This window comes from Vanessa tameamea, chromosome 26 (assembly GCF_037043105.1).
Source record: "Vanessa tameamea isolate UH-Manoa-2023 chromosome 26, ilVanTame1 primary haplotype, whole genome shotgun sequence".
NCBI lineage: Eukaryota > Metazoa > Arthropoda > Insecta > Lepidoptera > Nymphalidae > Vanessa > Vanessa tameamea.
The window spans coordinates 3,333,371-3,359,686 of record NC_087334.1 but is presented as its reverse complement, the minus strand read 5'-3'; the positions used below and the strand labels follow the sequence as shown (position 1 = coordinate 3,359,686).

General features: G+C 30.1%; 1 protein-coding gene across 6 annotated transcripts in view; it reads left to right on the top strand.

Moving 5' to 3' along the window:
• Window positions 1-432: 432 nt before the first annotated feature.
• The window catches only part of LOC113393585 (zinc finger protein castor homolog 1), an 82,525-nt gene continuing 56,641 nt past the window's right edge, over window positions 433-26,316 (top strand). For 5 of the 6 annotated variants that reach the window (XM_026630588.2, XM_026630616.2, XM_026630601.2 and 2 more), the window contains exon 1: window positions 994-1,275. The gene's annotated coding sequence lies outside the window, so the exon portion shown is untranslated. Of the gene's footprint in view, window positions 558-993; window positions 1,276-26,316 lie in introns of those variants that run through there. The other variant, XM_026630573.2, reaches the window with a different exon arrangement.

Sequence of the window (26,316 nt, the reverse complement as noted above, 5' to 3'; positions counted from 1 at the left end):
TTATTAACAAAGTTTCCTATTTAACTTCATACTAATAATGCTTGACCCTAAGCTGCGAAGTCTTCCCAGATATATTAACTCATATCGCAAACTCTACTAGCAGACTCGTATGAAGGGAAGGAAGAAGCACTCGGATACGTGCTAACTAGTTATATTCATATAACAAAAAAAACACGCTATGTACCTACTTAAGTACAAATCATTAAAAATAAAATAAAATGACTGACAGATATTTGCTTTTTGTACAAAATTTTACTAAACTTATCGTAACGTTACTCGCCATTGAAAGAAATCATCGCTAATTATTAAAAGTAGAGCTGCATATGCGATCAATCAGATCGTAAACCAATCGGTCGAAGGTCGCGTCGTTGCATTACGCTCCAATTTCACTCATAAAAACATCTCGTCCGACCTCACAGTTAACCCTACGCCGAACAACCGAAGACCCTTTACGTTTTTTGGCAGAAAAAAAATGAACTCGCCCGTTCTTGCACCCGCCGAGTATTGAAGTATTCGTGGCCGAGCGGCTGCACAGCGCGGTCGCTCCGACGTAAAACGTACATACAAAATTTATATTTCGAATTTCCAGGAGCGCGGGAAAAGTTTGACATCTGTCAAAGTATTCATCATACATAGTAATCCAATGAAATTTATAGATGTAGGCGTTACGGAATGCGTTCCGACGAATCGTATATTTTGATAAGCACAATCCGTGTTTATATTATGATTCGTACAATTTAAAACGAGTATTGTTTTAAATATTTCGACATTGTCAAAGTTATAATATGGCAATTGTTTAATTTAATCCATATAAACGTAATCGTTTACATTTTTGTATAGTTATAAACATTATTAATAATTTCGCGGAGGAATCGTGCGTGGTTTTTATGAATGTTTTTGCGTATCGTGCTGTGGTGGGGGAAGGGTGGGGCCTCCGCTGACTCGTCCCTCTCCTATCGAGTATTTTGATTTAGTTTCCAAGTCTTACGCGGTTGTGGCAATTTTTTCAGTCGCGTGTGTAAGGCGCGCGCGACTGTATCCTTTACGAGCTCCGAATTTTACTTCGTGTTCTTTTTTCGAATTTTTCGCGCGCTCCTCGAGCGCGGGTTTATAACTTTTATTTCTTGCAGCCAAGTTATCAACGCTTAGTACAAACTTTTTCGTTACAAACTGTGTGTTTATTGCTGTGTGTGATCAACTTGGATTCATTGTGACATTGTGTGTGACTTTTATTTAGTTTTGAATTGCTTTCAAGTTTGGATGTCTTAGATTAAGGTAAGCGTATTATTATTTTTATTTACTTTAGTTTTAATAAAACTATTATTTATTTCATTAGTAGTTATGTATATTTTGATTATGATTTAATGTGTTATTTATATTAGAATAGATTTTATTAATTCACTCGAATCAATAAGAAAAACAATTTTTTTTAAATAATTTTGTTAAGTTCATAGTTGATAAGTTAATTTAATTAACTTAAAACTAACTTTGTTAATAATATTAAGTATATCTCTAGTTAAGTTAGTCTTAAAACAGATTTTATACTTTCAAATACATTTTGACTGTCAATATTGCCGTTAGTTTTTTTTTTGTTGCTACAAAAGTATATATATCTTACAAACTGATCTGTGTCTAGAAATGTTTAGGTCATAGGTCGTGCAGAAATCACGCGGTACTGTATTGAATACTAGATACCTATCTTTTGTTAATATTTCGTAAACCGTTGAAAACGGCGTATGTTTAAACTTATAAAATCATAAATAAATAATACACCTTAGATATATCATATTGAGTAAAACTTACTTATTAAGCAGACTGCAATGTTTTAACTTAGAATAAAGCCAATGCAACTTATACCGTCTCTACAATACATTTGATTAACTAAACTTATATAACGTATTTTTATACAGTAATTAAAAACATCTTAATCAATAAACATTGTATTATAATATATTAATAATAATCAAGATGTTATTAAATCTAAATGTCTATAGGTAGGTACATACTTATATCTAAATCCAATTATTAAATGTAAAATATTTTATATGTCTCGTATAAAATATGATAATGAAATAAAATTACCAATTGTATAATTATTAAATAAGTAATCATCAAATAATAATATAAACATAGTAGTTTTATAAAACATTTGTTTTATAATAACCGAAATAAATTTGTATAAGGCAATAAACAAAATATGCTTTTTTTATTAATAAGCGTATAAATAATGATAGCGCGATTTACATTGGATATCTTAAAAGTACCTTTCTAATGGACGGTCAATCATCACGCTTCCATTTAGGAGCTGAGTAATTATAAAAAAATCTGTAATTAACACCGCGGGGCAGAAAGTATTTAACATTTAGTTAAAATATTACTTATATTCTTAGTAATACTAGTTTTTATTGTCTAAATAATTATACATTTACACAACAAATTCAATATAAATCTAACGTCTAAAAGAATGCTGTATGTTACTTTTGTGTGATAATAATAATAATATATTACTAATCTGTAGCAGTTCATTTTGTATCTTTATAAATAATTAAAAAAGAAACGGCGAGCTGCAGCTAGGACTATAATAAGGCAGCTTAAAAATCTCCAGTAATTCTGGATTCGTGTTTAAGTTTTCTCAATTACCTAAGTATAAACAAACCTAAAATTACTGAAAGAATGCTAGAAACACAACGTTAACTCACATACATTATATAATTTATATTTGTTGTAAAATAATCATCATTATATCAGCTTTCGGCATAAATAGTGTTGAAAATACAATAACATCAAAACTCACAACAAATTGAAAAGAACAATAAAATAAACGGACAAATCAAATTGTTATTTACAAATAAAATAAAAGTTCTTATTTCAAAAACTAAATTATAGTTACAATAATAATTATCATTTATTATATTTAATAAACCAGTAAATTTGTTTTACACATTGAAGCTTTTAGTTTGGAATAAGTATAATTAAATTTTTAAATGTAATTCGTCTCAATTTTAAACTTAACACAGATAATAATTAATTAAAAACGACGTAAGCGTATTTGTTGAAATCGTTTCATGAATATACATAAATGCATGAATTTACATCAATTAATTTAGGGAGTATGTTTAATATATCATTTTATAACAGAATCATTTCTTACGTTTACATCTTCTTATGCAGCGCATTATTTCGGGAACTTCGAAGAAGGATTATTCATTAGAATCTAATCATACAAATATCAAAATTAACCGTTTTTTTTTAAACTATCTCGGCGAATATTAGTATTGATTCTATATATATACAATATGCTTCTATTATATTGTCTTTATGTACGACACTCGCTTATAAGATATTCGACTAACTGTACGTTTTCTTACTTAAACATATTAATCATGAGGTTTGGAAACTAGATTGTAATTAAGATGAAACTCGCTAACTCTAAACCTGGAAAAATATATAACATAACATGATTTTATATCGGAATATCAGACTTCAATGAGATAGTTTCTGCCATTTGATTTTATGCTATTCACTTGTATTAATATTGTAGTTCATATATTTCATGTTGATTCACTAAAGCTTCTTATATAAATGATAACAAATCAAACTAATTTGATTAAAATGTTTTTTAACGCTACAAGAGAAAGAGTTAATAGTTTTCTTAAATATGATTAAATTTGTTATTGTGTTAAATCTATAATCATTTTAATAACAGTGTAAATAATATAAATTACATTTTTATTTACACGGTAATCTCTAAAATATTGTAGGATTAATTTTAATAATAGATAAACATATTAGAGACGTTTCAAAGTCAGAATAATCCCTAAACGAATATTCGAAATTCGAACGAACGATTTTAATATTGTTTACTTTAATCGAAATATAATATTTGTTTAAACTAAGCCTACAAACTAAAATAGTAAATATATTATATTAAAACAATTGAAATTAAACTATTTATAAAATTGTTGTACGAGTTTATAATGATTAAAATTGTATGTTAGAACGCGTGCATGTTAACCGATGATTTCTGGTTCAGACCCAGGCAGGCACCACTGAATTTTCATGTGCTTAATTTGTGTTTATAATTCGTCTCGTGCTCGGCGGTGAAGGAAAACATCGTGAGGAAACCTGCACGTAGTCGATGAGAGTCTACTATGTTTATACATAACCATAACCAAACCCCATTGGAAAAATAGAGAGGAGGCCTTAGACCAGCAGTGGGAAATTACAGGCTGCTAAATTATGTTATGTGTAACATATTAGATTGGAAGTAATTGTCAACTGTCTTCAAAGATGTTTAGGTACAGATCGAATAGTTACAGATAATTTTAACGTCACTTCAATATAAAGCTGTTAATACACAAACGTCCTAATACTCTCTTAAGCTGACATGATATTCTGTACAGAATGTCATGTCAGAACAGTAACGATTTGATATTCTAATAAGTGAAAAAGAGTTTGAACCTAATAAGGTTTATCTTTAATATTTCTTATGTGTATATGAGAAAATTTACCAAATTCACAGAGCTTACTCTAATTACGTTTCAAGAGCTTTGTGTTTCAGAAAATCTTAAGACATGTGTGTCCGTCAATAGTGTTCATCCTTATTTATCGAACGGTTTATAAATATCAACAGACAGGCTGTTGTCATAAATGAATTATATTATTTTTTATTTTAAAATATGTGTCTATAAATTTTAGCTTCTAAGAAATTATCGCAACCTCTGCGTACCACGATATAATTACTATAGAATGTTATTAATAATTTATTTATATTTGTGTAAGCTACAAATACATACAATAATATGAATAGAATTTGTGTTCGTATTCAGCGATATATTTTCATTATTAAAATAAATATGATGTGAATAAATGTTAGCGTATAAACTTTACGGCAAATAATTAATACATCTACATTTGTCTGAATTTATAATTTTTGTATATTAACTATTATAAGCTACACATTTTCATTATTTAACTAATAATAACATTTCATGTTTAAAAATAATTTAAATGTCACGTTATATTTTATTTCTCATTTTTATTCATTTGCGTCAAATCGGTATTCTAAATTTAAATTCTACGATGGAATAACAAGTAATGCTCACTTTTTATTTACATTTAATATTTCAATATTTAAGTAATTTGAAATGTTTTACAATAAATAATAATAATTTATTCTTACATAATTATAAAAATATATACGTTTTATGAAGGAAATAAAACAAAATTACATAGAATTTCAATATTTTAATAATTAGGTTAGGACTTCTGTGTTTAATTTGACGTAAAATGACATAACATTTTAGGTCCTTACTTGCATCGATGCTCTTCGTAAATTATGTAAACGCTTTTTATAAAACAAGCTGTTTTTTTTACGTTTCAAAAGATTAAGGAAAATCCCGTATCTTATCATTCGTATTTTATTTGTAATCATATACTTAGTTTTTATTATGAATATTTACTTAACTATAGTCGGTTTTTGTTAACTTTATGATAGTGCGAAAACATCTTACGAAATTACTATTGTAAAATAAGAATTATCTGTTTTGTTATTCAGCAAACACTAGTACAGCATGTTAACCAAATTTGAACACCTAAAAATGCAACAGAAACATAAGTTATGGATGCATGTTGCACGAATTCGACACGCCCAGCCTTATCAGTGAAAAAAAAAATCGTCCTTTCATCGGATAAGGTCGCGAGCCGTTCATTCGGTCATCCATTCACCCGTCAGGATTTCGACCGGAAGCCCGCCTTATCAGGCGAACGGAGGTGACGTCACAACCCTCACCAAACAATCAATGTGAGTCGAACGTGATCGCTATATAAATATAAAATATAATATACAATCATAAAACAATGCGAACCGGGAAACGTACGAAGCAGTAACTTGTAAATATTCCGAATATAATGTTCATATATTTTAAAAAGTTATGACCATAAACAATTGTGTTTAATTTTATTGTGTTCCTTGGCTCTTTGTTATAGAGCCGCGTTGATGTCCATAAACATTTCGTACTTGCCGCTCAAGGGACATCGATAATATTCAAATATTCTCACGGTGCTAACTGGAAACGTACGTGTATCATAATATATATCTTTCAATTGTAATTCCGAATGGATTTCCAATAAAAAACACATTTCCTAATTTACTCGGACCCGTGTACTCGGTATTGTAACAGAACAATGGTATTGAATCACGTCACGTGACTCATTCGAATACACTTAAACGGTTATCGATAAAAGACTTTTCGATTTTTCAAAACTGCCAATCGTTTTTCGAAGTCGCTTAAATTTATCGCCCGTGGAATTCCAATTTCGAAGGATTCCGTTCTTTCGACCACAGAGTATTGACTGATACAGATAATTTCCCATTTTCTTATTAGTTTCTATTTTATTTTATCTAATTAAATTTCTAACATGACTACGGTATTGATAAAATGTGTTCACATTCGTAATATTAATAGGGCCATATCAAAGACATTTATTACACATCTCTAACCATTACTAGCGCAGCCATCTTAAAAGCACCACTATCCCACAATCGGACATCTGTCCGTCCGTCACATCCCGATCCGAACCATATACAGGTTATTAATTGTTACTTACAATTGCAGATTGGCAATTTATTCAACTGATGTCTCCATTACCGGTATGGAAACTATTATTTTTGACATTTGATGGTAATTTTGTCTCGTTATAGCTCCTATTTTAAGCTAGAAACAACGATGTGCTTCGCCGACACGCCTTGTGTAGTATAATAAAATGTCCTTTGAGTTTTTACTGCAGAAAAATTTAATTAGATGTCGTTTTACAGTTAATGCACTTTAAGCGTTAATTAAGTCATTATTTATCTTTTATTATTTATCTTGTATGTCTTAACAAATTGAACGAACAACTTTTTACGTTTTTCAACTTAATTTATGACCAAAATATTTATGTACAATTAACTTAATTAACTAGGTAATTAATTAATCAAAGGCTAAATTAAAATCCGACCGAATTACATTGACACTTACATTATGTTAATCATGTTATCTGCGTAACATTCTGTATTTTACAGGATAAATAATGTTCACATCGAAAGCGGTAACATTTTATATTAATACGATTTTGTCGTCTCACAATTATCATAATAAACGGACACATTGCGGAATCGTGCATTTTTTTATCCTCTCTCTCTTATCGTATATCCGTCTCCTTCGCCCCACACATGCAATTGTCATTAACCAATTAGTACGCAATTCTAACCCTTCTCACCTACAGATAAGATACATTTCAGCTTAAACAATTAATGTATTAAAAACCCAGCTGCTTGCAATTACGTTTCTTAAAAATGTACCATAGTTTTTAACGAATAAGATACAATTTTGAATACAATTATACAATCAATGAAGCTCTTGGTATGAAATGCGAAATGGATTATTTTTTCAAAAATGGAATTAAGAACAGACAATAACGCTCATTGTTTTAAAGATGGCTGCATTGTTGATTTAAATATGAGATTATAACGGCTTAAGATAACATAATACGAGGGCAAATTAAACGGAAATACATATTTATGTTACATTAAAAAAATACTATAAAGATAATTTGCGACGACCGGAAACGTTATATTAAATCTTTCTTTAAATTCGATTCACAAGTATACGGTAATTATAAATTCATTGATAGATTTTTTCTCGATTTCCTGAATCGGCGAAACTTGTAAAACAATTTCTGAGTCTTTAGATAACATATTTGATTACTTTTATTTTTATAACCTTTAAAAATGTATTCAAACATTTTAATTGCGAACCAAGGCCGTTACACATAAAATGCAAACGCTATTTTCAACTTAAGTTCAAACGTGGAACGAGTTCCATTTTACACTACTTACGCTTCGACCTCGATCGTGTATAAATAATATAAATAGGCGATAGATAATTATTTACGTTTTATTTAATCCAATGTTAAATAATAAATGTATTCAATTCTTTTTTCAAAATATTTAAATTATGTTTTTAAAAAGTTGATCATGCATAGGCAAAAGAATAGATTACGAGTGACGTGTCGAAACTTCCACAAAGCTGTACGTTACGAGTAATTTAAATAGAGCGATCCCTCAATTGGGGTTAATTCCACTGTTTAAGGAATATGGAGTTTAATTACAAACTGACGTATGCTTGAGAAATAAAGAAAATAACACAAAAATAATAATGACATAGTTACACAAATTTTTATTAATGGTTTCTTATGACTTTATCAAATTGTGGTCCGAGTGTGTGTTCAATTTAAAGGTATCTTCACAATTACGTCTTAGGAATAGCTTATAATATATGAATGTGTATATGTATGTATTAAATATGTTTCTTAGTTTGAGTATACCTAAAAATAGAAAGAGTTTTGCTATTACATAAATAATTTGGTACTAAATGTATTTTGTTTTCTCTGCCAAATGTCAAATCAAATTCTTCTGCCGTCATTTTGAATAATGAAAGGCTTGAGTTTGTTGAGTCGACGACCTTTCTAGGGATAACCCTTGACTCCAAACTTCAGTGGGGCACCCATTTGTATGCCCTAGCAGGGAAACTAAGTAGTGCCATTTATGCAATAAAAACAATAAGAAAACTCACGGACATAAGTACTGCTAGACTAGTTTATTTTAGTAATTTTGACAGTCTTATGCCATATGGAATGTTGTTATTGGGTAATGCAGCAGGTATTGGAATAGTATTTATTCTGCAGAAAAGAGCTATCCGAACTATTTAAAATATTAGCTCTAGGACATCATTACGCGAAAAATTTAAAGAAATAGGTGTATTAACGGCTGCTTCACAATATATTTATGATAATATAATGTTTATACAGAAGAATATACAAAAGTATTCCATAAAAGCTGATATACATACTATTAATACAAGAAATAAGAATAAACTTGTAACCCCTACTTTCCGTTTGCATACGGTAAAGAGAACGTTTTTGGGCAATGGTATACGCATATATAATAAGATACCGGGAAATGTAATAATTTACCATTTACGAAATTTAAAAAGTTTATTAAGACTAAATTATTAAATAAGTCTTATTATTCATTAAAAGAGTACTTTTTAGAAAAAAAACGCCTGGATTCAGGCTCGGGTTCCATCACAGGACATTAATTATTGTAAAAAAAAGAGCATTGTTAATTTGTTTATTTGAAAAGAGCAACTATGCGAGTTTCTTGCCGTTTCTTCTCGCTGGAGGCTGCTTTCCGAAACGGTGGTAGTATTTTAATATTGATGATTTAAAAACGCTTGGTTGTGAAGTTTACTTGAATAAACTTGATTTGATTTGATTTGATTAGTTTCGATTGATGGTAGTATACGAATAAAATATTAAAAAAAATATTTTTAATCGTACGATTCATCATCATCATACGATTAAAAATAAATAAAACTATTTGAATTTCGATTGTTTATATTAACTTAAGTAATTAATAATATAACGTCAAAAATCTTAATGATATCTGCTAGTTAGTAACAAGCTATAAAATAATTTAGATTGTACAAAATGTTTCATTTGATGCAAATTGATTTTTCGTGTTTGGGAATTCAACTTTTAAAGATTAATCCTTAATTGGCGTTCTACTTTTAAATTGAATCGAATATAAAAATTTTCGATTTCAAATATTGAGCTCTACTTCAAATTCAAATAACACAACTTTATCTTGAATAAAATCAATTAAACATAGTACAATCGGACGCCTCGGGTTTAGACTTTCAATTCGGTCCGGAAACTTCAAATTCTAACAACATAAAGAGCACGTTTGCCACTCTTACATCACAAGACTTGGAACTTTTTATCAAAACGTGATCACTCTTTTTGTTGAGTCCACATATTCAGATGTGTAATGACCAATCTCCGGGCGTCGAGAAAAAAAAGACGAGAGATCATTCGAGGCATTAATGCATCAGTTACTAAACCGTCAGAGGCATGCTCTTGCGCATCCTTAACGCATTCATAATAAGAACAAGACGTTTCATTTTCGAATTACAAACGGGGAGCGTTCCATCATCGAATAGACGGTTCATATTCAAATTTCTGTTTTGAAAATAGAACGGGAACATTCGAAATTAGATCTGAGTTTAGAAAACTGTGGCCTGCTCTTGAGCCCTGAGTCAACGATACATTTGATGCGTTCAGGAAATTAGGCGGATACCGTTCGAAGTTTTCTATATTTTTACTCGCACTCAAATAAGATTATTTTTAATATTTTCGGAAATATGAGATTCATATTCGACGATTGTTATTTAAAGATAACTTAAGTTCAAAGAGCGATTGCCGTTATTTCTTCGTGAACTTTTGGGTTAAATTCTCTATAGACAGATTACTAGGTAAATTTAAAATACATTATAACCGATACAAATAAATAGCTTCGTCAGTATCTGGGTATTTGGTTTTAATTTAAGTCTATTTGTAACGAATGGAAAATACACAATGAACGTATCGCAACAACGAAAATTGAATTTAGTACATCTCGGTGTGATGTTCACAAAATTAAATTTCTATCAATATTTATCTTCAATCAATTCACTGATTGAAAATTAAAAGTTCGACAAACACGGGGGCGGTCGTGACATGCAATACTTACTTTATATATTTTTAATTAAGTCCAAAACATGCTACATTCTAACCACACATTCGGGGTCAACACTCTTAGATCAAGCGCTTACCATTCTACTCTGACCCCCGAGACCACTATGTTAACACTTACCGTGGGTCAACGGTAACTGGTAGTTTGATCCCGCAGCGTGGTCACCCATCAATCAATGGGATCATATCTCCGCCGAAACGAAACTAGCTGCGTCCGATATTATGATTTTATACGTTCGGGTAATATTTTATTCAAATCTAAAAGTTGATTGAATGTTTTAGTTAAGATGTATGGTTTTATGAGCTCGGATGGAATATTATAAATATTCTTTATCGAGTTTTGTTACACATCAAACGCATTTGTTTAAATGTTTATCTTAGACATTAAAAAAAATTAAGTCTGCAGGAAAACATAATTCGTTCTCCAGCCGGGCCTGCACGTCATAATCCGTCCCGACGTTCGATATTTGAATACTCTTAAATTTGGAACGCGCTTGTAATACGAAGTTAGTTCGTTTCGTTTTTCAATTGCTTCACTTATATTTTGAATTTAGAACGACGAGTTTAAGATATGAACGTTTTGCTTTTTTAGCTTTCGCTGACGTTCGAAATTTGAAATGTTTGAATGTTACACGTGTTCTTCCAAACTGGCAATAATTTATATCGAGGTACAATTTAATGCTTCATATATTTTGGGTTTACCATTTTGTTTCTTGTTATGATGTTGTTCATATATATTTATATGTCTATTACGTTTAACTATTTAAGGACGTATTCCTTATGATAAAGATTTTTTCTATATTAAATCAAAAACAAATATATTCTTTAAACAAGTAGGCTTTTAAACTTTATTAAGTGAAGCTACCATCGGTTCGGAATGCAGATTCTACCGACAAGAATCGGCAATAAACTCAGTAGTTACTGTTTTTCAACATTTAAAAATACAAAGTCTTTTTAGTTAAATACAATTATATATGTATGTAATATATCCTGCCTGGAAGTCAGCAAGTATTAGCTCCACGCTTTTTTATCATCAATAAATTAAAGTAATGTTTATACGTTTGGCTCTAAGTAAGTCATAAGCAGAGGTAGAGTAAACAATGCGAACAATACATAGATATCTTAAGACATATATCTTCTAGAGACTGACCACTATCAACATGGCACGCCAAGGTATGCGACCCGCCACCCCAGGTTGCACTGGCACGCGCCAGCATACACAATGGCCAGGTTACGTGGTTACGTAACCACACGCGTACAGAATTCACCCGTCGCGATTTCTCTCACCTTTCATACAAATGACAGTACAATAGAATTTATTCGATAGTTAAAAATTGTCTAGACGTGCCCGTTTCGGTTGATGCAAATTGATTGATTTGTTCTTAGAAAAGTTTGGTATTCATATATTATTTTTATGATAATGAATCATTATTTTATGGATAATCATGAAATAAATTTATACAATAATTATCGTTTATAAATTTTATTGTAATTCTTTCGTAAGGGCTTCATCACATTTGTATAATTTTGTTAATATCAAAGTTCTTAAAATTGATAATGGAACGCACAATAATGGTAAAATAGAATTTGAAAATGGAATATAAAGATTTTAAATTAAGAGTGTTGTCGCAAATTTTATACCTTATAAAAGCACCAGAGAAAACGTGTTTGTATGTTTTAATTAGATTTTTATAATTAATGTGACTAATTAATTCTTCCGTTTTGAATTCTTAATTTGAATTAGCCTCGAGTATAATATAATACTCGGCTGTGCCCGCGCGTGGACCGCTCTCATTCTGACGAGACATAACACCGCGTCAGAGGTCACATCTCGAAGACAATGCTCAATGAAAGCCTCGGGGGAGGGATCTGGGGGGAGAGGTAATTATCCCCCACTAGTCCGCCACGCCCGCCATTGTCTCGCGAATGTGTGCTGAGGTGACGATACAGGATATTTTGATTTTTTTATTAATTGTTTTTGTATTATTATTGTAAATTCTGATCATTATTTTACCTCATTACGTATTAATGTTTTTGCATATAAAGATTAAAGTCTTATAAGATTAAATAACCGGAGTTTTTGTACGAAATTATAATTCTTATCTATTAAAATCTCGTTACGTGATTTCTTATTTCATTTAAATTGACTCAGTTGTAAATTTTTTATTTATTTCATTTTTTCTACTAATCATTATGTATTTTAAGTGTGTAATGAATTGCCTATTTTCACTAATTATTATAACTTTCGCTAATTATTTGTTTTGCTTCAAATTAAACGAGTCAGGGTAATAAAAAACAATGTAAGAGTTAATCATTCGTCTACAAATATAAAAAGTCGTAAGTTCAAACAACATCTCTCGATCAATAGGAGCTCTTTAAATACGTAGATATGATAATTAGTTTAGTGATTATAGTTTAGCAAACTTACGTAAACAGTATCTATTGAAAGATGTTTTATAATAATGAATAATATTAAAAGAAAATGTCCTTTTAAGTCACTAAATCGATTATAATCACTAAACTAATGACACTCTTTCAAACAATACGCTGTACATGACGGATAGAAGGTTTTATTGAACCAGCACAGCTTTTCTGCAAGAACGCACTTCGCTTCTCACTCGTGAGTTGCAAACTGACTTAATAACTAAATTTCTTAGAGTCAACGTCGCATGACATTTGACATTCGAGATTGTTCTATAGATTCCCGAAATCAACTGGAAAAGTAAAACTGTGTTACATTATAAAGATTCAGTAGGACGCAAATTCTAGAATTTTAGAATGCAACTGAAGATAGTTATTTCTGAGTTTCTTACGCTGAAATATAGGAATTTGATACGAATGATCGAAAAACAAACTTAAATCAATAAAATAACGTATAAGATCTTACGGACCTAAAGGGCCGAACGTACCAAAATATAATTTCTTAATTGAAGTATGTATATCCTGTTTCGTATAGGGTTAGTCAAAAACTCAATAGCTTCATCGAAAGTCCTCACGGGCGTAATAGGAACGGCTCGTACGAATATAAAAATCTCATATCAATTCCGATGCGTGATTGATGTTATTGCTTCCCGAATTGATGTTTTGAAACTGTGTCGGCTTTTTGTGAGTTATTCCGGGAATTGTTGAGTTTCGACATTTGTTGTTTTTTAGAAATTTTATTTTTTATTTTTATATCTACCTGTTATATGAAATTTTATTGCTATTGTTAAATTATTGAATTATATTTTCAAATCCAATATAAATAGACAAACTTCGATTTGGAATGTTGGTTTGATTAATTGTAATTGGCTATATAACGTAATGAAATCAATTAAATAACTTAAAAAAAAAAATTCAGTCACATTTTTATGAATAAATCATCTTCCAGATAAACGTGTATCATTTCACACAATAGAACATCGTTTATAATTGGTTTCATAAGCTTATACAAAATAACGAAGTTAAAACTTTAAAATCATAATGTATGTAAGTAAGTATATTGTATTAATAAACAAAATCCAAAGATCGTATTCATTAAAATAACTCATCTTAAACGTAAAATATCCAGATTGTCGATAAAGTTTTTATTAGATATCGTGTTCAGACTGACATAATTTACTCATAAGTGTTTAAGAAAATAAATAAAAAAACACATGAGTAAGCCCGTCTGGTAACGCCTGCTACTCAATAACGCATCTGGATTATTTCTACATCATAAATTGTATATTTATAAATAGATAGATTGTGGGAAATTACATTTTATCGGTAAATATAAATCGTTCTATATTTAAATGTATTAATATTTCGTTTTTAATGTTTCATTTTATGGTTAACTTAAAGTAGATTACGCTATTTTGGAATGTGTTCTTTTTTTTTAAATATTTTAACTTCTATTCTGCTCGAATACAATAAGTTTATTCAAATGAGTTTTGATAAATAGACATCATAAAAGTATTTTGCGTTTTTAATTTTATTAGTTTAATAAAAAAAATGAATGTTTAATTGATTTAGTTAAGATCGATCCGTCCACAATCAGCGCCCGGCTCGTTTATGAATGTGGTATTTGTCCGTTTTTAGCTCCATTCCTGTTCCGCGGCAGCAAATTAAAAATGTAAGAATTCTCGCTTCAAAGGAATTTATATTTTATTTCATTTCATTAAAATCCGCCATCTTTTGTTTCCCGGGGCCCGTTCCGATCGGAATTCATATTTTTCTGTGTTTTGTTTCGGTTTTGCGAGCGCCGTATTGTTTTATTGTTATGTTCGGTTCTAAGCGCTGCGGTTCACGTTCCGAAACGAGTATTAATTATTTTCTTATTTTTGATGAATGCGACTTTAGAATTTTAAGACGTATTTTAGTGGCGATTAAGAGGGAGCGATTATAATTCGGCTTTTGGAACTTCAATCACGATTTTTAGTTAGAATTCTGCGGGTAAAAAAATATGTCTGATCTCCGATTGAAATCGCCTTTGCCAGTCAAGATTAATCATAACTCATACCGTAACACATCGTGTGCTTAAACTATTAAACGGTACATCGACTCGGAACAGACGTAGATACGTATCGTTTACCGAAAATAATACGGGCTCGGTAATCTGACGTTCTCATACGAGATCTCTTGCGCAAGACATTTCCCGCCTTCCGACAACAACGAGGATTATTCGTTACTCATCAATCTCAAATAGACACCGCACTCCATTGTTCCCGTGACATTTAAACCAATTTATAAATAACGAACTCTAATAAATTCTCACCTATCTATTTATAATATTATAATCAAAATTTAAAATGTATTATGAATAAAAAACCGGGTATGATGTTACGTTTAATGTATTCCAAATTTAAATTGTATTACGTATAGGTATTTTGAATTTGTATTAGAACGCATTCCTAATTGTTTGTGTCGCTCGCTGGCATTTTGGCATACGCTCTAGCGCTATCGGTTGATACGTTTTCGTATTTCGAACGTCGCTTTGTATACGAATTTAGAAAAGCATGAAGCTTATATTGCTTTCTTTCTGTCGTTGCACGTCATTGTGTGCAAATGTAATTGTTGCCGCGTCTGGTTGTTGCTGATGAGCCGCGTTTACATGCTTGCTAGTACTAGATAGACTGTTGTAGGAACATCTTAAACATCAAACTAATTAAAAAAAAGAACGATATTCTATTAAATGTTTAGTTTTCGATTTATAATAATTCTGAATATTATTTTCTTACAGTCTCTAATTTTTTCTGTTGCGTTTTATTTTCTAATAGAAATCTAATTTGCGATAGGAAATGCAGGTTTACATTTTAAATCTGTTAATTCAACGATTCGAGTAACTCGCGTGTTTACTTGGAATCAAGTGAAGCCGTCATAAATATGAGAGATCGTCCGACGTAAGGCCGCCTCCATAAAGATTATGTACGATGTTACGATGACGTATTGATGGGTGTTAACAATGTTAACGGAAAAAATGTGTAGGTATTGATTTTTTTATCATAAGTTTATAAAAAAATACCTATTTCAGAGTTTAATTCTTTTTTAGAAATGTTCGTACACTTTTGATATTTTTTAACACTTATCTTCAAACCTTTGAGAGTTCGATTGTTATTTCTGTTACAATAATCTTTTTAGAAGTAACGCGGAGCTTAAAGTTATACGTAATTAAAGTAACAACAATATAAATCTTAAATATTGGAAACGTATATACTATATACATATTTTATAGGTCTTCGTGGTGCAGGAAACCGATCTATCAATATTAAAACGAATTGAACTTTAAATTCCCCAATGGAAGTCAATAGCCTAGCAAAAACAGACGTTTGTTGAACTATCATAAAATACAAACGGACTAGCATCTAGAATGCTAGAATGCTCTACAACATAATAAATTTGATATAAATTAAGTGTCAGTATCGAAAAATAAACAACATACGCAGGTTTATACAAAAACAAATATAACGTAAATATACACAAATATAAATATATTAGCCCAATTTGGCACAAATAATACGTTTTTCTAAAAATGCATTGTCAACTGAATCGTATGAGAATTAATGCACGTAAACATTCAACTGTAATATATTGTATCTGTGCCAAGCAATATGCCGCCAATGCCAAATTCGATGCCACCTCCGCGTATTGCCTATCCCAAATAATTACAAAAAATATATCGTATTTTATATGATTAATCAGATATAAAAAATAGAATAAGAACGCTTTGTTCCAAAATTAAATTATAAATTTTATACAAACTGGGAATTTATGGAAATTACCACGACGATTAAATGAATTTATTATAACGATAAAAATAAAAATACACTTAAGTAATATTATGATTACTAAATTAAATTAATAAAAATTATATTTAATTGTATGAAATGTAATTCTTGTCTTAGTATAACATTTAGGTACAATGTATAAAGATAAACGACCTCTCACAGGGGGTACGAGAAAGTTTTATATATTGATACAAATCATGGATATTTTAATACAAAGTAATTCATAGTTCATACATGATAAATTTTCACAAATAACTTTTTTAATTCCATGTGACATAATGGCGATCGCTGGGCATGTCACGTGACACGTCGAGACGCGAAATAGACGAATGTATTACAAATATATCCGACCACATATCAAACTATTCATCACTCGTAATTATTCTAAGGATAGATTTCAGAGGGATTTGTTTGAAATTAGGACACATACTTCTGGCATTCGATATTTAAAAAATATTTTTGTATCTGTGTTATGTGATGAGGTGCTGTCATTTAGGTAATAATTTAATAGTTGTCACATGTGAATAAATAAATGATTATTTAAAATGGTTGCGATTAAATATTTAATCTATATTATAAATATATTAAATTTACACGTTATTGTGTTTTTTAAATCTGTTAACAAATTTTGACAGTTAATTTTTATAGGACAAATTATATTACATTGTAACGGATTTTCACCTAACATTTTCACCCATACGTCTAAACTAACATTTCATCGACCGAATAATAGCTAGAATAGCCCAACTAAACACTAGTCTCGTCTCGAAATAGGGCGCCTATGCAATTATTTTAGTTCTGTCTTTCTGAAAATTGGCAAGAGAACGCTTCGCACGCGGTATTCGGTTGGGAAACAGTCGTAGTACTGTCCAGTTAATAAAGAACCCCGATACGACCCCAACACTTAACAACTTGTGATTGAATCGACGAATGGATATACCAACTTTGATTGGCCATTATAAATAAAGTACACTGTTTCGAATAGATAAGTACGTTGTATTTTTGGTTCTTTTTACAGTGATTTATAATGTTTAATTGTGGTTGATGTGATCGCGAGTGCAGCCAAAATTATGTAGGTTCGATCTGATAATGTTTTGTGTAATATCAAATACTCATAATTAATCTTTAACTATGTTTGTAAACGTAACGTAAAAAAAATATGTACTTAATGAAAAATTTAATAACAATTCCGCACTGAAGTTATAACTAACAAGGGATGTTTAATAAGGAGTACAGAAATATCTTTGATAAAAAGTTTTATATTAAATTCATATAAACAATAAGCCGGAGCAAAAAAATAACATTTCAGAACTAGTAATGAACGATTGGTAAAAAATAAAAAATAACATCACAAGTTATTAATAATTGTGCTACAATTTAATACCATAAAGAGACAAGAGAAAAAAGCCGACCAACGCCGACGCGAACTGAAAATTTACATTTGTAATCAGTACCATTAACGTCGACAATAAACTGCATTGACATGTGCCCGAGCGGGACGGAGCTATCGCGAGCGAGCGAGACAGGCAGCATTCCAAGCGCCGTCGTGGATACAATAGTGTCATTGGTTAAACAAAAGACTTAATTCCACATCGATGGTCTATTGAAAATGAACTGTAACATATATCAATAGAGTTGATATTCTAATATTAACAAAAATTAAATACGGTGTTTATATTAAATCGTGTCACCGGCGCGTGCACCGCACGAAAGAGAGAAACATATCGCGGTAAAAAGAGACAGATATATTTCGTTGATGTTTTTAATTTCAATTACAGTGCGTTCGGATTTTATGCGTTTGCGAAAAATGCGCGCAGATTTATCGTTTCGCTTTCCGCGTAGTCTATTATCGCGTACGCATGGTTTATCGTACACGCACATGTAGGTACATGCATGCAAAAGTTACATGTAGCGATGATATGCAAATGATTGTAATTTATTGATCCGTTCGTAATAACGCACGGCACGACTGTGTTTTTGAAAATTAATGAGTCCCTCTCTTTGTTAAGTTGCTTATGATTTCCTTGTATGTTAAAAATTATCCCTTTGTTAAATAAATCATTAAGTTAATGACGATTCTTATATTTCAACAATGAATAAAGGGATCTTATTTATTTATAACTTCCTATTATTTTTAATAACATTAATGCATTGTTGCAGATGTATTAAATATCAAACTTATTCGCGTCAAAGCAAAACATCTACATATTTAAACAAAATTCCTTTTATGTTTTAAAATAAATCACAATCATATAAACAATAACGATGTAAAACAATAAACTTAACACATAATAGAGTGCGGAACAGGTGCGCACGCGCACGTAAACGAACAGAAACCTCGGTTCGTATGAAATACGCGACACGCTCAGGTTAATTAATATTATACTATTCTAAGTCTCGACGAAATATTGTTGTTATTTATGCGTCTGCGCAGATCTAGAACAAAACGAGGAATGTTAGTCCAGACTCCAGACACTAGATCATAAATGTGTTTTCATATTAATATTGTAAGAGTAAATTGCTTTAGAGAATGTCTGTATAAATACTTGTTTGTATGGTGGTATTTATATTGTGAGCTATTGTATTAATTCCCTGTATCCATTTAATATGTTGGGAAAACTTGCGAAGACAATTTATAAAAAAAATCGAACAATTGGGTTATCTTTAACTTAGATTTTTTTTAGATATAAAATAACAAATAATAATAACTCGATTAAGCGACTAAATATAAGCATTTTTAATATTTCAAAAGTAATAAATTAAATTTACTAAATTGAGAATAGATTGAAATAAAATCATATTGCACATCAACGTGACAATCGTCGCAATCGACGTCACACGCTCAAACGTCCCGCTATTTACGGTTTGTGTTTTGTTGTTTTTCCACGAGACGTTCGTGTTATAACGTTCGATTTTGTACTTTGTTACGTCACGTTACACATTAGTTGTTATTAAAATAACAATTTATTTGTAATTAGTTCAAAAATGGAATAGATTAATTCGCCAAGTTTAGATGATAATGTTGAATATTTGTTATTTATTTATTGATTAATATATTTGAATTTCGAATTGTTTATTTCACGAATGATATTTCAAATGGAATTCTAGTATTCGAATGTAATCCTAATCGTTTTATAAATTATTTAAATACGTGTATTTTGAATTAGCGGAAATTAATGTGTTATGATTTATTAAATAAGCAAGAGTATTTAGTAGGAATTTAACCCAGACTCTTTGGATAAACCGTGCACGTAAAGATGTAATTTTAAATCTATTTACTAACACATAGAAAACATTTCATACAAAATAATAATAGTAAGTAATAATAATTTATTTACAATTGTATAAACGTTAGAGATTTTGAAACGATTTTTATCATCAATATTAAATTTAACTCCAGTGTTTATTGACAACGCCATCATAAAGTTTATGACAGTCATAAATTGACTACTGCTTGTACAAAATGACTCTACTCTGAAATGAACAGACACACATATTATATTAATGCTATCTAAAATATATTGACGATGCTTCTACAAAACATTTTATTGATTACAGTAAAATCGGTTATATAATAATTAAGCCGTTAAAATAAAAATTATATATGTATGCGTTTATTATATGAAATGCAAATTAAAATCAAACATAGCTTTTGTATAGTGAAGATACGTTAACAGTTAGCACTGTAAGAAATACTAACCACCCCTTATAACGCCACAAGCGACTAACTTTGCTTAGTGGCTTACATAAAAAATACTTTACTACTAATAATAAAGAAGGCTTAATAATAACATTGCTTCTGGGTTAGCGGATAGTAACAAAATTAAAGAAAAACATAGAAAAAACACAATACCAGTAAATCTACATTCGGTAATAAATTCATTAAAAATAACTCCCAAAGTATCTTCATGGTAAAAAGAAACGATCATTTAATTTCAATAAACATCTGGTTCAAGTAAACATTTCGTCAAAGGAGTTTTTATGAAACAAGATAAAAAGAAGGCGACGCATAAATATTATACCATTTCAATCAAGTTACTTGGTATTTTATGAAAAACTCACTTGAAAAACAATCATTCAATTTGTAAATGCAACAATGACCTTAATATCGACGTGTTAATGCATCTATTCGAATGCGCGGCCACAGCTGAACGGTTTTCTTAACTTTTTTACTAACGATCTAATACGTAATATTGTTTTAGTTCAAGAGACGATCGTATACTTAATATTTACGTAATCTTATTGAAATACTTTTATTGGTAATTATTCTTTGTTTAAAATTACTGTCGAATTTGATATATAGAACGCTATATTTTAAATTAGACAAAATTATATAAATTTAGACTGAATAATTTTTATATTCGTGAATAATAATTTTACGTATCGTTTTATCGATCTTTTTTATGAAAAATATTTATATTTAAACCCGATTAAATCTCATATTTATCTTAAAATTATTCTTAGTAGTAGTCGATTTTATTATTTATAAAATAAATTTCATAGTTTTTAATATAACTTTTCATAACGAACAGATGTAGAATATTTGTCCAAATATACAATACAGTTAATCGGAACAAATATGAATTATCAATAAACAATTGATTTTCCATAGCCATCTCTTACACTATTATGATCATAAAGAGAGACTCTGAGTTCACATCCTGTAATATGACATTCCAACTGTCTCTACATTTCGTTATACATTGAGGAATTAAAAGAGAATCTTACATGAACGATACATGTTTAACCAGCATCGTATAACACTTTAAACGATAGAATCAAAGCGACGTTCTTCCCTTGATCCCTTAGGACATTCACCCTGGCCTTTTTTCCTCGAAAGATACCTTCCTTTTTATCCATACAGTTTTTATACGTTTTTAATTGTGAGCATTTTTTGTAAACGTCATGTTGACAGCCATTTTGATTAATCGTTAATGATTCGGTTTTGGTTCGTAATCGTTATAAATTAGGATAAAGTTTAGCGTTTAACGTTTGGTGGTTGTGTGGTTTTGTTTATGAATGGTGCTGGATTATAGATATTGAAATTTTATAGTATTTATAAATGTTTTATAATTTAATGGGAAATGTTTATTTCATAAATCTGTTTTAAATCAAAGTTCGGGTTAACATTTAGAATGTTTCATTTAAAATATAAATATTATTTAAAAGTAGTTAGTTATTTAAATTTAATTGATAACTAAGTTGACAACAAAATAATGCTATATTAGAATTTTCAATACAACAGTAATGATTTTTTTTAAATTAAAAAATAAAAATAAAATTACGTCAACAATTTGCGGCATTTATAAATGAGTTATTTATTTAAAACATAAAATATTCTACATAACATTATTATGAGACATTAATTATTTCATTGATGTATTTTTTGTCCATCATTGTCGTATTAAATAAGATGACAACAATCGCGTCCCATCTCAGCCTATTTATTTCGATATAAAAACCAATTCAAAACTATAAAAGAGGAGATAAAATACCATAACTAAATCCAACTCTTTCAATGCAGGCGCACGTTTCATACAATTTAAAAAATAAAATTAACGTCGCCCGCATGTAGAGTCAAAGAACCCTTTATACCAAAAAACACCCACTCCCTCACCCTAAACTAAAAATTGTTCCAGAAATATTAAAATAGTCAAAAGAGTTAAAATTAAAAACGGGGGTAGACAAAAAACATATAATCCGAAAACTAACACAGCTGAGCGTATCCCACAATAGTTTTGGGATTCAAGCAATAATGCGCTTTAAAGCGTCAAATGATTGACAGAGGTTTGTGTTTGAATTAGTATTATCGATGACAGCTCTTTCCCTCAAAAGTACTTTTCATCGCTTAAAATTATAATAATTAAAAGAAAATAATACTATATTTTATTAATAATTCATAAAAATGAATATCGGAAAACATATACGTGTTTAACAAAACCCGATAGGTAAATTTAAGAAAAAACTATTCACACATACAAAGAAGATTTTTTAAAATTCCAAATTCAAATTTCTTTGTGTCCAGTTACATTGATAACTCTTTGTATAGAAAAGCAAGGGAGCAGCATGACGAACGCAATTTGAAAAATGGTAGGGTTTCGTTTTACGTTCCAATTCCACAAAAATGAACCCGCGACGAGTGATTTGACGACTTGAACGGATTGTAAAACGGAATGTGTTATGCGGTAAGGAACTAGCTTTTAATTAAATCATTTAAATTTTTTTATTATTTAATTTTAGTGGTTATTCATGTCTTTTTTTTTAGTAAAGCATATAACGTCATAGTGTGACTTTATTGTTAACAATAAAGGTAAGCCTGACTAAAATGAATTAATTCCTCTTTTATAAAATAATATATTAATTGCAATTTTAACTTTTGAATATGTTTAACAGGGAAAATCTATTATGCTTTTGAAGTAAAAAAATATAATAATATAATGGAACATTACGAGTGAACCAAATATATTTTATAATGAAAGAGCACTCAAATCTAAAATTAACATGAGTGAAAACAGAGTTTGAAATGTTCCCATCCACTTGAAAGTGTTTTACTTTTAAGTAATTTCACTTGTGTACATAAACCCCTCATACATCGCACGCACACATCGCCGCGGCCGCAGATGTTGATTCCATAAAATAATATTTCATGTAAAGCACTAACCGCCCGACCGAGGGCGGAAGGATTGAGTTCTATTTTTAAATTTTTATATTTCAACAATTCACGGCGACCAGACTCTTTGTGCCGGAACGATTTATTTTTTCACGTTTCAAAAATTACTTACAATTTGTCAAGTACTGTGTTCGATCGAATTTTATCTTACGTGTTTTGCGAGTCGACGATTACACGTAAAGAAACTTCGCTTGATTAATCATACATTTTTTATTTACTTTACGCTTATATGGAATTTTCCCAAATATACTTATATTTTTTATTATTTAGTAAACTAATTACTATTCAAGAAATTAGATTTAATTGCGATATATTCACAAATGTCAAACAACATTTTGACCTCCAAAGCTACTCACATACAACTCGCGATCATTCATCAATTAAATCGGCCGAGGACTCGTTATTAAAGAGAACAAAAAAGGAATAAGTCTCGAGGCGAGTTTAAAAAGCTTCGTTTCGAAGTAAAGAATGTTGTGTACAATCTCGGTTCAGACAAAAAAGTGACAACAGATAAAAAATAAAGCACAACACAACACGGCCGGGGAACAGATTATCAGCGCTAAAAGGGTTGCTCCCGCGCTCTCCTTCTTTTGTTGCTTCCAAATTCAAACTTCAAGTCCGTACAAGGAGCGTTCGAATGCGAATTCTATTTTTGAATATTCTACCGAGAATTTTTAATTAATGCCGCTCGACTGTGCTCGTATTTTTAAAATTCGTATTCTGTTTTAAATCGACTTCGATATTCAATTTTTGCGTTCGATTCCCGCGTTTTTATTTTTTATTTATGTTGTGCGATAATGACGTTTCGCTTTAAGTGCTTTATTTCGATTGCCGATTTTATTCCGATGTTCTCCTTGAAGGTCGGTAGTTTTAGTGATTAATGACCGAGATATGTGGAGTGCTTTTTAAACGAAATATTGAATTTAATGATGTTTTGTGGAACTCTCCGCGATCTGTTTTTATTTTGAGCGTGGGTGGATCTCTATGGACAATCTCAATAACACCGTTTTCACATCTATGATAAAGACGTATTGCTCGTTCATCGAGAGCTCGGTTATTATGCGTTATAATTTAAAATTTATTGACATTAATAAGAGACTGTATGATAAAACTTTATACTCGCTCGATTAACTGGCAATTTGGTGTTTATTGCGTCCGTCGTATCACAATGAGCCCTTATGAGGAACCAATGAGAGTGAGCTGAGCTTAGGAGATCGTTCCAGTTGGAAATAATAAAGCGCAGTATCCAAATACACGTAGTACGTTATGTAATGCAAACCGTCCACCGAATTATAGCTCCGAGTAGCGCTACACCATATCAGGTGCATCTCATTTCTGTGTCACTGAGAAATTAAATAATATTAATTAACCAAAAAATAGCGCTTATTTTTTTCAAAAATATTAAATACCTTATGATTTTCGAATCAAAATATTAATTTACTTATATAGTACAGCAACATATTTTAAACATTGCATCAGTTTTGATCTATACGTAGAATAAGTCAAATATATTATAATGCTATAATTGAGTGAGCAATGATGTAAAAAACGGAATCTCAGTCCGTAATAGCGGTGTATAGCGCTATATCCAATAGAGATTCAGCCTTTATTCTAACAAGTCGTGCACTTATGAGTAACCAATAAGTCGCATTAAGGGGTCACTTGACGCACAGCACACGCAGCGCATACGCAAGTCGTTGCCCCCATTACAAATGGGGACTTCTTATGACACCTATTACTGACATATCATATTTTAATATTAGAAGAAAATTTAGTAACATACTGAATATGCCTATTAAGAGTCCCGTTGGTTCAAAGGTTTCCTATTGGTGGTTAAGGTCCCGGATATTCTACCAGCAAACATTATTATTAAAACTTTGTTTTGCACTTTACTCTTTAACCTAAAATTACATAGAGTAAGTGAGGCAGTGTACCCGACACTAGGAACATAAAATCTTAGTTCCTATGGCTCGTGTTGTAATGACGATGTGCACCGAGAACACAAGTAACTAGTAACTTACGGAATAGTATATTGTTTTATAACGCGCTAATGAGTGGGGAATTTTACCACCATTTGTTTGTCTGCCTTTCTGTTAAAAAAATCACAAAAAATAGTAAAACAATAATAATAATATAATAAAACGTAAAGTAATATTCTATTAAACATTAATGCGCTTGTATAATATATAATTTGTCTTATGATTAAATTGGTATGTAATATGTTCATATATCTAAAATGTGTATGATTTCTAATTCATGATATAGATTCGAATTTTATATATTATAATAATATCTCACTCTATATGACATCATATGTAGGTATATGATAAAATATCATATTAAAAATATGTTACAAATATACAATTTTTTTGCTTCCTCTAATAAATGTTGTACGAAACAAAATATATTTTTATTCGTGTATGAATCTTAAGATCTTCTAATCACAAATAATTCATGTTTCGAATATTAAAAAAAAAAACACAGAATTTAATAACAGGGTAACGTGTCTGCCATCTTTCAAAAAGCAATTGTAATCATTCGATCGTATAATAGCTTCACTTAATATTCCATTTTCAAAAATATTTGAACCGTCATGCTCGTTCCACTCCTTTGTATTGGAATTGTAGCTGCTGTTATATATCAGATTTTAAATTTGGAATCGATTACTATTGGTTATAAATAAGATATTCACGACTAAAGAAATTCAGCAATATTATTTTTAGTCAATTTATTTTATAATTAAATTCTCTTATAAATTAAATAATTTACCAAATATAATAGCATGAA